The sequence below is a fragment of the Chlamydotis macqueenii genome, chromosome 28 (assembly GCF_036417535.1).
Source record: "Chlamydotis macqueenii isolate bChlMac1 chromosome 28, bChlMac1.mat, whole genome shotgun sequence".
Taxonomy (NCBI): domain Eukaryota; kingdom Metazoa; phylum Chordata; class Aves; order Otidiformes; family Otididae; genus Chlamydotis; species Chlamydotis macqueenii.
The window spans coordinates 118,997-128,709 of NC_141583.1; the positions used below are offsets into that span (position 1 = coordinate 118,997).

General features: G+C 54.7%; 1 long non-coding RNA gene across 1 annotated transcript; it reads right to left on the reverse strand.

Annotated features, from left to right (window-relative positions):
• Positions 1 to 8,284: 8,284 nt before the first annotated feature.
• Positions 8,285 to 9,268, reverse strand: LOC147597154 (uncharacterized). Its single transcript, XR_015261258.1, has 3 exons — positions 8,920 to 9,268; positions 8,480 to 8,827; positions 8,285 to 8,386 (listed from the first exon to the last, which is right to left on the reverse strand). It is a non-coding gene; the product is annotated as an uncharacterized LOC147597154 (long non-coding RNA).
• Between the last annotated feature and the right edge of the window lie 445 nt (positions 9,269 to 9,713).

Consider the following 9,713-nt stretch of genomic DNA (forward strand, 5'->3'; position numbering starts at 1 on the left):
CAAAAAATCACGAACGTCGGACGATTGCTCCCACACCAAAAGTGCCAGACAGTCAAGCTCTAGCTGCTGAACACCGGCCATTCCCAGCGCATCTACAGCACCACAGACATCGTGGCTCCGGGCTTTCCCTGAACAACAGGGCTTAGAAATTTACCACCAGCTGAACCTTGGCGCCCACTGAAATAAAACCCCGAAAAATCACGAACGGCCGACGATTGCTCCCACACCCAAAGTGCCAGCAACTCAAGCTCTTGCTGCTACTCACCGGCCATTGGCAGCGCATCTACAGCACCACAGACATCGGGGCTCCGAGCTTTCCCTGACCAACAGGGCTTCAACGTTTACCACCAGCTGAACCTGGGCGCCCACTGAAATAAAACCCCGAAAAATCACGAACGGCCGACGATTGCTCCCACACCCAAAGTGCCAGCAACTCAAGCTCTTGCTGCTTCTCACCAGCCATTCCCAGCGCATCTACAGCACCACAGACATCGGGGCTCCGGGCTTTCCCGGACCAACAGGGCTTCGACGTTTACCATCAGCTGCACCTGGGCGCCCACTGAAAAGAACCCCGAAAAATCACGAACATCGGACGATTGCTCCCACACCGAAAGTGCCAGCAACTCAAGCTCTTGCTGCTCCTCACCGGCCACTGGCAGCGCATCTACAGCACCACAGACATCGGGGCTCCAGGCTTTCCCTGACGAACCCGGCTTCGACATTTACCACCAGCTGCACCTCGGTGCCCCCTGAAAAAAAAACCCCAAAAATCACGAATGTCGGACGATTCCTGCCACACCTTAAATGCCAGCCTGTCAACCTCTTGCTGCTCCTCACCGGCCATTCCCAGCGCATCGACAACACCGGACACATCGGGGCTCCGGGCTTTCCCTGACCAACAGGGCTTCGACGTTTACCACCAGCTGAACCTGGGCTCCCACTGAAAAGAACCCCGAAAAATCACGAACATCGGACGATTGCTCCCACACCAAAAGTGCCAGCCAGTCAAGCTCTTGCTGCTCCTCCCCGGCCATTGGCAGCGCATCTACAGCACCACAGACATCGGGGCTCCGAGCTTTCCCTGACCAACAGGGCTTCGACGTTTACCACCAGCTGAACCTGGGCGCCCAGTGAATAAAAATCCCCAAAAATCACAAACGTCCGACGATTGCTCCCACACCCAAAGTGCCAGCAACTCAAGCTCTTGCTGCTCCTCACTGGCCATTAGCAGCGCATCTACAGCACCACAGACATCGGGGCTCCAGGCTTTCCCTGACGAACGGGGCTTAGAAGTTTACCACCAGCTGAACCTGGGCGCCCACTGAAATAAAACCCCGAAAAATCACGAACGTCGGACGATTGCTCCCACACCGAAAGTGCCAGCCAGTCAAGCTCTTGCTGTTACTCACCGGACTTTGGCAGTGCATCTACAGCACCACAGACATCGGGGCTCCGGGCTTTCCCTGACCAACAGGGCTTCGACGTTTACCACCAGCTGCACCTGGGCGCCCACTGAAATAAAACCCCGAAAAATCAAAAACGTCGGACGATTGCTCCCACACCAAAAGTGCCAGCCAGTCAAGCTCTTGCTGCTCCTCACCGGAAATTCCCAGCGCATCTACAGCACCACAGACATCGGGGCTCCGGGCTTTCCCTGACCAACAGGCCTTCGACGTTAACCACCAGCTGAACCTGGGCGCCCACTGAAATAAAACCCCGAAAAATCACGAACGTCGGACGATTGCTCCCACACCAAAAGTGCCAGCCAGTCAAGCTCTTGCTGCTCCTCACCGGCCATTCCCAGCGCATCTACAGCATCACAGATATCGGGGCTCCGAGCTTTCCCTGACAAATAGGGCTTCGACGTTTACCACCAGCTGCACCTGGGTGCCCCCTGAAAAAAAAACCCCAACAATCACAAATGTCGGACGATTCCTGCCACACCTTAAATGCCAGCCTGTCAAGCTCTTGCTGCTCCTCCCTGGCCATTCCCAGCGCATCTACAGCACCACAGACATCAGGGCTCTGGACTTTCCCTGACGAACAGGGCTTCGACGTTTACCACCAGCTGAACCTGGTTACACACTGAAAAAAAACCCTGAAAAATCAAAAACGTCGGACGATTGCTCCCACACCAAAAGTGCCAGCCAGTCAAGCTCTTGCTGCTACTCACCAGACTTTGGCAGTGCATCTACAGCACCACAGACATTGGGGTTCTGCGCTTTCCCTGAAGAACAGGGCTTCGACGTTGACCACTCACTGAACCTGGGCTCCCATTGAAAAGAACCCCGAAAAATCACGAACATCGGACGATTTCTCCCACACCGAAAGTGCCAGACAGTCAAGCTCTAACTGCTGAACACCGGCCATTGGCAGGGTATCTACAGTACCACAGACATCGGGGCTCCGGGCTTTCCCTGACCAACAGGGCTTAGAAGTTTACCACCACCTGAACCTGGGCGCCCACTGAAATAAAACCCCGAAAAATCACGAACGTCGGACGATTGCTCCCACACCGAAAGTGCCAGACAGTCAAGCTCTTGCTGCTCCTCACGGCCCATTCCCAGCGCATCTACAGCACCACACACATCACTGCTCCGGGCTTTCCCTGACCAACAGGGCTTCGACGTTTACCACCAGCTGCACCTGGGCGCCCACTGAAAAAAATAAACGAAAAATCACGAACATCGGACGATTGCTCCCACACCAAAAGTGCCAGCAACTCAAGCTCCTGCTGCTACTCACCGGCCACTGGCAGCGCATCTACAGCACCACAGACATCGGGGCTCCGGGCTTTCCCTGACCAACAGGCCTTCGACGTTTACCACCAGCTGAACCTGGGCGCCCACTGAAAGTATAACCCCGAAAAATCACGAACGTCGGACGATTGCTCCCACACCGAAAGTGCCAGCCAGTCAAGCTCTACCTGCTCCTCACCGGCCATTCCCAGCGCATCTACAGCACCACAGACATTGGGGTTCTGCGCTTTCCCTGATGAACAGGGCCTCGACGTTAACCACCAGCTGCACCTGGGCGCCCACTGAAAAAAATAAACGAAAAATCACGAACATCGGACGATTGCTCCCACACCAAAAGTGCCAGCCAGTCAAGCTCTTGCTGCTCCTCTCCGCCCATTGGCAGCGCATCTACAGCACCACAGACATCGCGGCTCCGGGCTTTCCCTGACCAACAGGGCTTCGACATTTACCATCAGCTGAACCTGGGCGCCCACTGAAATAAAACCCCGAGAAATCACGAACGTCGGACGATTGCTCCCACACCGAAAGTGCCAGCAACTCAAGCTCTTGCTGCTCCTCACCAGCCATTCCCAGCGCATCTACAGCACCACAGACATCAGGAGTCCGGGCTTTCCCTGACCAACAGGGCTTCGACATTTACCACCAGCTGCACCTGGGCGCCCACTGAAAGTAAAACCCTGAAAAATCACGAACGTCGGACGATTGCTCCCACACCGAAAGTGCCAGCCAGTCAAGCTCTTGCTACTCCTCACCGGCCATTGGCAGCGCATCTACAGCACCACAGACATCGGGGCTCCGAGCTTTCCCTGACCAACAGGGCTTCGATGTTTACCACCAGCTGCACCTGGGCGCCCACTGAAATAAAACCCCGAAAAATCACGAACGTCGGACGATTCCTCCCACACCGAAAGTGCCAGCAACTCAAGCTCTTGCTGCTACTCACCGGACTTTGGCAGTGCATCTACAGCACCACAGACATCGGGGCTCCGGGCTTTCCCTGACCAACAGGGCTTCGACGTTTACCACCAGCTGCACCTGGGCGCCCACTGAAAAAAATAAACGAAAAATCACGAAGATCAGACGATTGCTCCCACACCGCAAGTCCCAGCCAGTCAAGCTCTTCCTGTTCCTCACCGGCCACTCCCAGCGCATCTACAGCACCACAGACATCGGGGCTCCGGGCTTTCCCTGACGAACAGGGCTTCGACATTTACCACCAGCTGCACCTGGGCGCCCACTGAAATAAAACCCCCAAAAATCACGAACGTCGGACGATTGCTCCCACAACGAAAGTGCCAGCAACTCAAGCTCTTGCTGCTACTCACCGGACTTTGGCAGTGCATCTACAGCACCACAGACATCGGGGTTCTGCACTTTCCCTGACCAACAGGGCTTCGGCATTTACCACCAGCTGCACCTGGGCGCCCACTGAAAAAAATAAACGAAAAATCACGAACATCGGACGATTGCTCCCACACCGAAAGTGCCAGACAGTCAAGCTCTTGCTGCTCCTCACCGGCCATTGGAGGCGCATCTACAGCACCACAGACATCACGGCTCCGGGCTTTCCCTGACCAACAGGGCTTCGACATTTACCACCAGCTGCACCTGGGCGCCCACTGAAATAAAACACCGAAAAATCACGAACGTCGGACGATTGCTCCCACACTGAAATTGCCAGCCAGTCAAGCTCTTGCTGCTCCTCACCGGCCATTGGCAGCGCATCTACAGCACCACAGACATCGGGGCTCCGGGCTTCCCCTGAACAACAGGGCTTCGACATTTACCACCAGCTGCACATGGGCTCCCACTGAAAAAAAACCCAGAATAATCACAAACGTCGGATGATTGCTCCCACACCAAAAGTGCCAGCAACACAAGCTCTTGCTGCTCCTCTCCGCCCATTGGCAGCGCATCTACAGCACCACAGACATCGGGGCTCCAGGCCTTCCCTGACCAACAGGGCTTCGACGTTTACCACCAGCTGCACCTGGGCGCCCACTGAAATAAAACCCCGAAAAATCACGAACGTCGGACGATTGCTCCCACACCGAAAGTGTCAGCCTGTCAAGCTCTTTCTGCTCCTCCCCGGCCATTGGCAGCGCATCTACAGCACCACAGACATCGGGGCTCCGGGCTTTCCCTGACGAACACACAGCTCTCTCTTTCACTCTCGCTCTCTGGCATGCTCACACTCTCACACACACACACTCTCACACACTGCATACTCAACCACTACCAGATGTCTACAAAACACACCACCCATACACCTACCAACTAAAACCCACATCTCACACTCTCCAGCCTCACTCTAGCACCAGCCTCCTCCCACACACCAGCACCCTGCACCTTTCGCTCTCCCTGGGAACAGCATTCCCAGAGGCCTCAAAAAAAAATAGCCCTCCCTGCAAAAAAACCCCAGCCTGAGCCTGACCTCTGCCCCCAAACATTGGTGATGATCATTGCCTTGCAGAGCAGCCAGGACTGGGGAAAAAAATAAAAGCCCAGCTAGAAGAAAATAAAAGAAAAAATTTTAAGAGTAAATATTCCCCAACTTTTTTTTTTAATTTAAATTTTTTTTTGTGTATGTGTCTAACTGCCTGAAAAGGAAAACTCTGTCACACACACCCTAAAACCAAACACAAGAAACCTACTACCCACTCACAAATAAACTACAAACACTCAAAACACACTACAACTTCACTCACTACACATACCAACACTCACACTCTGGCAAGCCGATGCTCCCAAGAGCCTGCTGTAACCCACTATCTCCCTATGGCTGCAATGCTCCCCAAAAATCACAAGAAATCACAAGCCTCAAAACAAATAAAAGATACCCACCCCCCCAAACACACACACAAGAAAAACCCCACTAAATAAAATAAAACCAAAACCACACCACTATACCAGCAATAACCCCACCCCCTAGCCTATTCTGCACCCAGCCTTTGCAGACAACCATCACCTGACACACCATCCAGGACCCACAGCCAAAAAAAAAAAAAACCACCCACAATGAAACCCAGAAAAACCCCACAAACACACCCATCAAACCTCACAACAGGGGGTAGAATCCCTTCTACTCCACTTTTCTGCTTAGATTGCTCTGCCTAACATAATTCACAACACCACACACTAAGCATTAATACACTTCACAGCTAGACCTCTAGTAACATGGAAAACAATTACTCCCTCAAAAAGCACTCACTCTACCCTTGCTTCACCACAATAAGTCTAGTGACTTATCACCAATCCACCTAGCCCTGACTCTACACACCCCCCAGTCAGGGCAGCTCCAGCCAACCACACACATGCAGAGACAGACAATACACAAACCACATCAAACAACACACCTCAAAGGTCAAAAAGTTACCTGCAAGAAGAATGACCACCAGATGGAAAAATATCGCCAAGAAATAAGACCTGCAGGACCGTGACATGAATAACAGGAGACTGTGGCAGAGCCAGACCAAGAGTAGAACATCAGAGCCCCTAACAAGACCTTACTCTCAAACGAGAGAGGATGGACGCGCAAGAAGCCTGCACCCAAGACCTAGAGAACATCGGGATGCAGGGAAGAAGTCCCAGTCCATGAAAATGGACAGCAAGAGAACAGAGCTGCTCACGCAGCTGAGAACGACGCCAGATAAGAAGGTGGTCCCTAAACTTTCAAGAGACACGATGGGTCGATGATTTAGACTTGTAACGCCATAAAAGAGCCCGATCGGGACTGCGCTGCTGACTATTGCCCTTTGAGAGGGCAGCTACAGCAACCGAGTAATCTGCCGTGCTCCTTGACCGTACGGATGACGCCTACACCAAAAGTGCCAGCACTGAAAGCTCGTGCTGCTCCTCGCCAGCCCTTGCCAGCGCCTCTACAGGCCCACAAACGTTATCCAGCCTAGAGACTGCATAAAAGGCAGACCGCCCCAGGCTGCAACACTCTTGCCCAGCGTACACTGACCAGTAACGTCTCCCCCTTCACCTTCCCGAGAGAGACTGTTCCCAGGGAGCCCTCTTCCTCCCATCAATTTACTACACCCTCCCTGCAGTTTTCAACCTTCTTCCCTCCTCGGCTGTGGTCCCTCAACTTAGCTCTCAAATGGCCAGAAATCAGATTACATCCTCAAAAGAACAACCCCATGCTAACTAAGATGGCGCTTCCTCGCCCAGCTCCTCATCACCATCTGCAAAAAAAAAAACCCCAAAAATAAAACCTACCAAACAGCACCGCCCTTCAACATCACACCACTTACCACCAATCTCTTCTATGGCACTCTCCTCCTCAAAAGCGCCGCAGTGCTCTGCTCGCCGGCTCCACTCATTGCCAAGAAGTCCGACGCCGCAACTGCCGCTCGTGGTGCTTCAGATGCTGAGAGACGCAAAGCTCAACTTACTTTTTCTGGGGTGTAGGTAGAAAAAAATAGGTGTCATACCAAGCTAACTAGAAAAGTATGTCATTACATGCAATGACAACATTATCAAAAACCACCTGCTTTAGCTTCCTACAAGAAAATAAATGCTCCAGGCTTCATTTCTAGCAAGACCATGCATGCTATCTAACTTCTACCACAGCTACGTTCTGGACAGGGCTGAATGACAAATGTAGCAGAACGTGGTGGCTCGCACACGTGGCCGACAGAGGCACGGAGCTCCTGGCACTGCGTCCTGGTGTCTGCTCTGTCAGGGAGGGCTCAGATGGACCAGCCACTCCTTGCTGGAGGCACCTGCCTGTGATTCACTCCTCAGTCCCCTCCAGCAGCCATGCCCAGGCGGCCCCCTTTACAGCTGGAGGCCCCTCATACAGCAGGGCCAGGGCCAGGGCCAGGCCCACCCTCAGCCTCACTGGACCCATCTGGGGCTGCCCCACCTCCAGCCCCAGCTGGAGCCCATCAGGAGCAGGGGCCCTTGCCAAAGCCCCACAGCACATCACCCCCTTCCCTGTGCCTGTCCTCAGCCATCAGCTCTGCACCCAGGGGCTGCAAACACATCCAGGGGCACAGAGGACGTCACAGACAGTGAGATACAGAACAGAAAAAAAAAAAAAACAGTGACAGTACGCAAGACAAAGAGATAGAGAAAGAAAGATAAGAAAAGAAAGAGTGAGATAGGAAGGCAGAGGCACAGGGCAGGCATGCAGAGGCGCAAAGAAAAGCAGGCCAGAAAACAGGCTGGAGAAATTAGGTGGGGGGAGAAGACGGATGCAGATCAGGACAAAGAGATGGAAAAGGCAAAAACAGCAATGGGCCGCAGGACAGAGACAGAGGACAAACAAAGGAAGGAAAGGGAGCAGAACAAAAGTGCAGGGATACAAAACAAAAGGAAGCGGTAGAACAAGAGATTTAAAGGGAGAGAGAAAGGGGGAAGAGCATACAAGAACAGACAGAAGAGGAGAGGTAGAAGGAAACAATAACAACAACAACAAATCACAGCAGCTTGGGAAAGGTAGGGGTCACGGGAGCGGCAGGGAAGGACAGGGACGCACAAGAGAGGAGGCAGAGCCCCAGGGGCCGGGGACTCACCACAGCTCTCACTCCCGGCACTGCTGGGAGAATCTGACAGGTCAGATGCTGCTTTCTGCTTCTCTCCTCTTCTGTAACTCCGACCACCTGGCTGTCCTCCACCTAAGAGAATACGTGGGTGTCTTACAGCTCTTAGACAAAAAGCTTCCTAGACACGTAGCCACCCACGCTCGCTCGCGCGCTATGTGGCCGTACCATGCTTCAGGTTCCACGTACAGACTGTGCAGTGCGCAGTGGCGGTCTGGCCTGCTGAAGAGTACAAAGAGGGATCCTTCCTCACCCGGAGAGGCAGGCTAGGCTCTCTCTGGCCTGCAGCGGGAGGCAGCTGCTGGCTGGCTGGCCTTTGGTTTCTTCTTCTCTACCTTTCTGTGGCCTCTCCAGCTTCAGCTGCAGCAGCTCCTCTCCACAGGCAGTAAGCGCTCCATCCGTTCATTTTCGCTCCCGCACCGCCAGGAGAGCGCGGCCGGGCAGAGACAGCCCACACAAGCCTGAAGCGAGTGCAGTCAACAGCGTTCCCAAGGGAGGAACGGACAGCCACAGCCTCTGGGAGAGGGAAAGAAGAAGCAGCGACCGTTATTACCGCACGCGGCCCCTGGCCGGAGCGCCTGCTGCCGCAGGGGATTCTCCAGATACACTGAGGTCCCCCCTCGCAGCCTTCAGGGCAGGGCGTGGCCCGGTGCTACGGGACAGGCTTCAGGGGACGCGCCGGAGCGGCGGGCAGCTGCACGGGGCCGGGGGAGGCTCGGGGGGAGCTCTGGCGAGCTGGGGAGGTGCCCGGCGTCTCCGCCCGGGAGGGGGGGCCCCCTCCTGCCCCTCTTCCCTTCTCTCTGCTCTCGGGTCACTCCCCGGGGCTGCCCTCGCCCGGCTCGGCTCCGAGCGGGCGGCTTGAGGCTCCCCGGGCGGGCAGGAGACAGCGCTGCAGCCACGAAAGGGGCTCGCTCACCTCACGGGTGCCCTCGGTACTCACCCGTCACCGCCGCCGGGACCCGCCGGCCGCACACCGCCATGCTGCTCCCGGGCGCATGCGCAGTCCGAAGGCCGAACACAGTGCCTGCCGGGAGAAGGGCAGAGCACTGCGCATGCGCGACTCCCGAGCTGCAGTTCCCGCTTTCCGTCACCAGGTGGCAGCAGCCCCCCACCGCTCCGCTCCTGGGTGTTCAGCCGGACGAGCCACGGCCGGTTCCTCCTGACGTGCGGAAAACGGACTCCACAATCTGTAAGATTGTAAAGTAGGTATGCTTATTCAGCGCTGGGCAGCACAGGGGGGTAGTCCCACCAAAACCGTGCGCGCCTTACGTGGCAACTCACTTTAAATTTATACAACCAAATGTTACATATACATCAAGTTTCACAATACGCCTAGACATATGCATGACCTATCCCCGCTTCCTATTAAAATTAGTCCCAAGGGGTCATTTTCATAAACTCC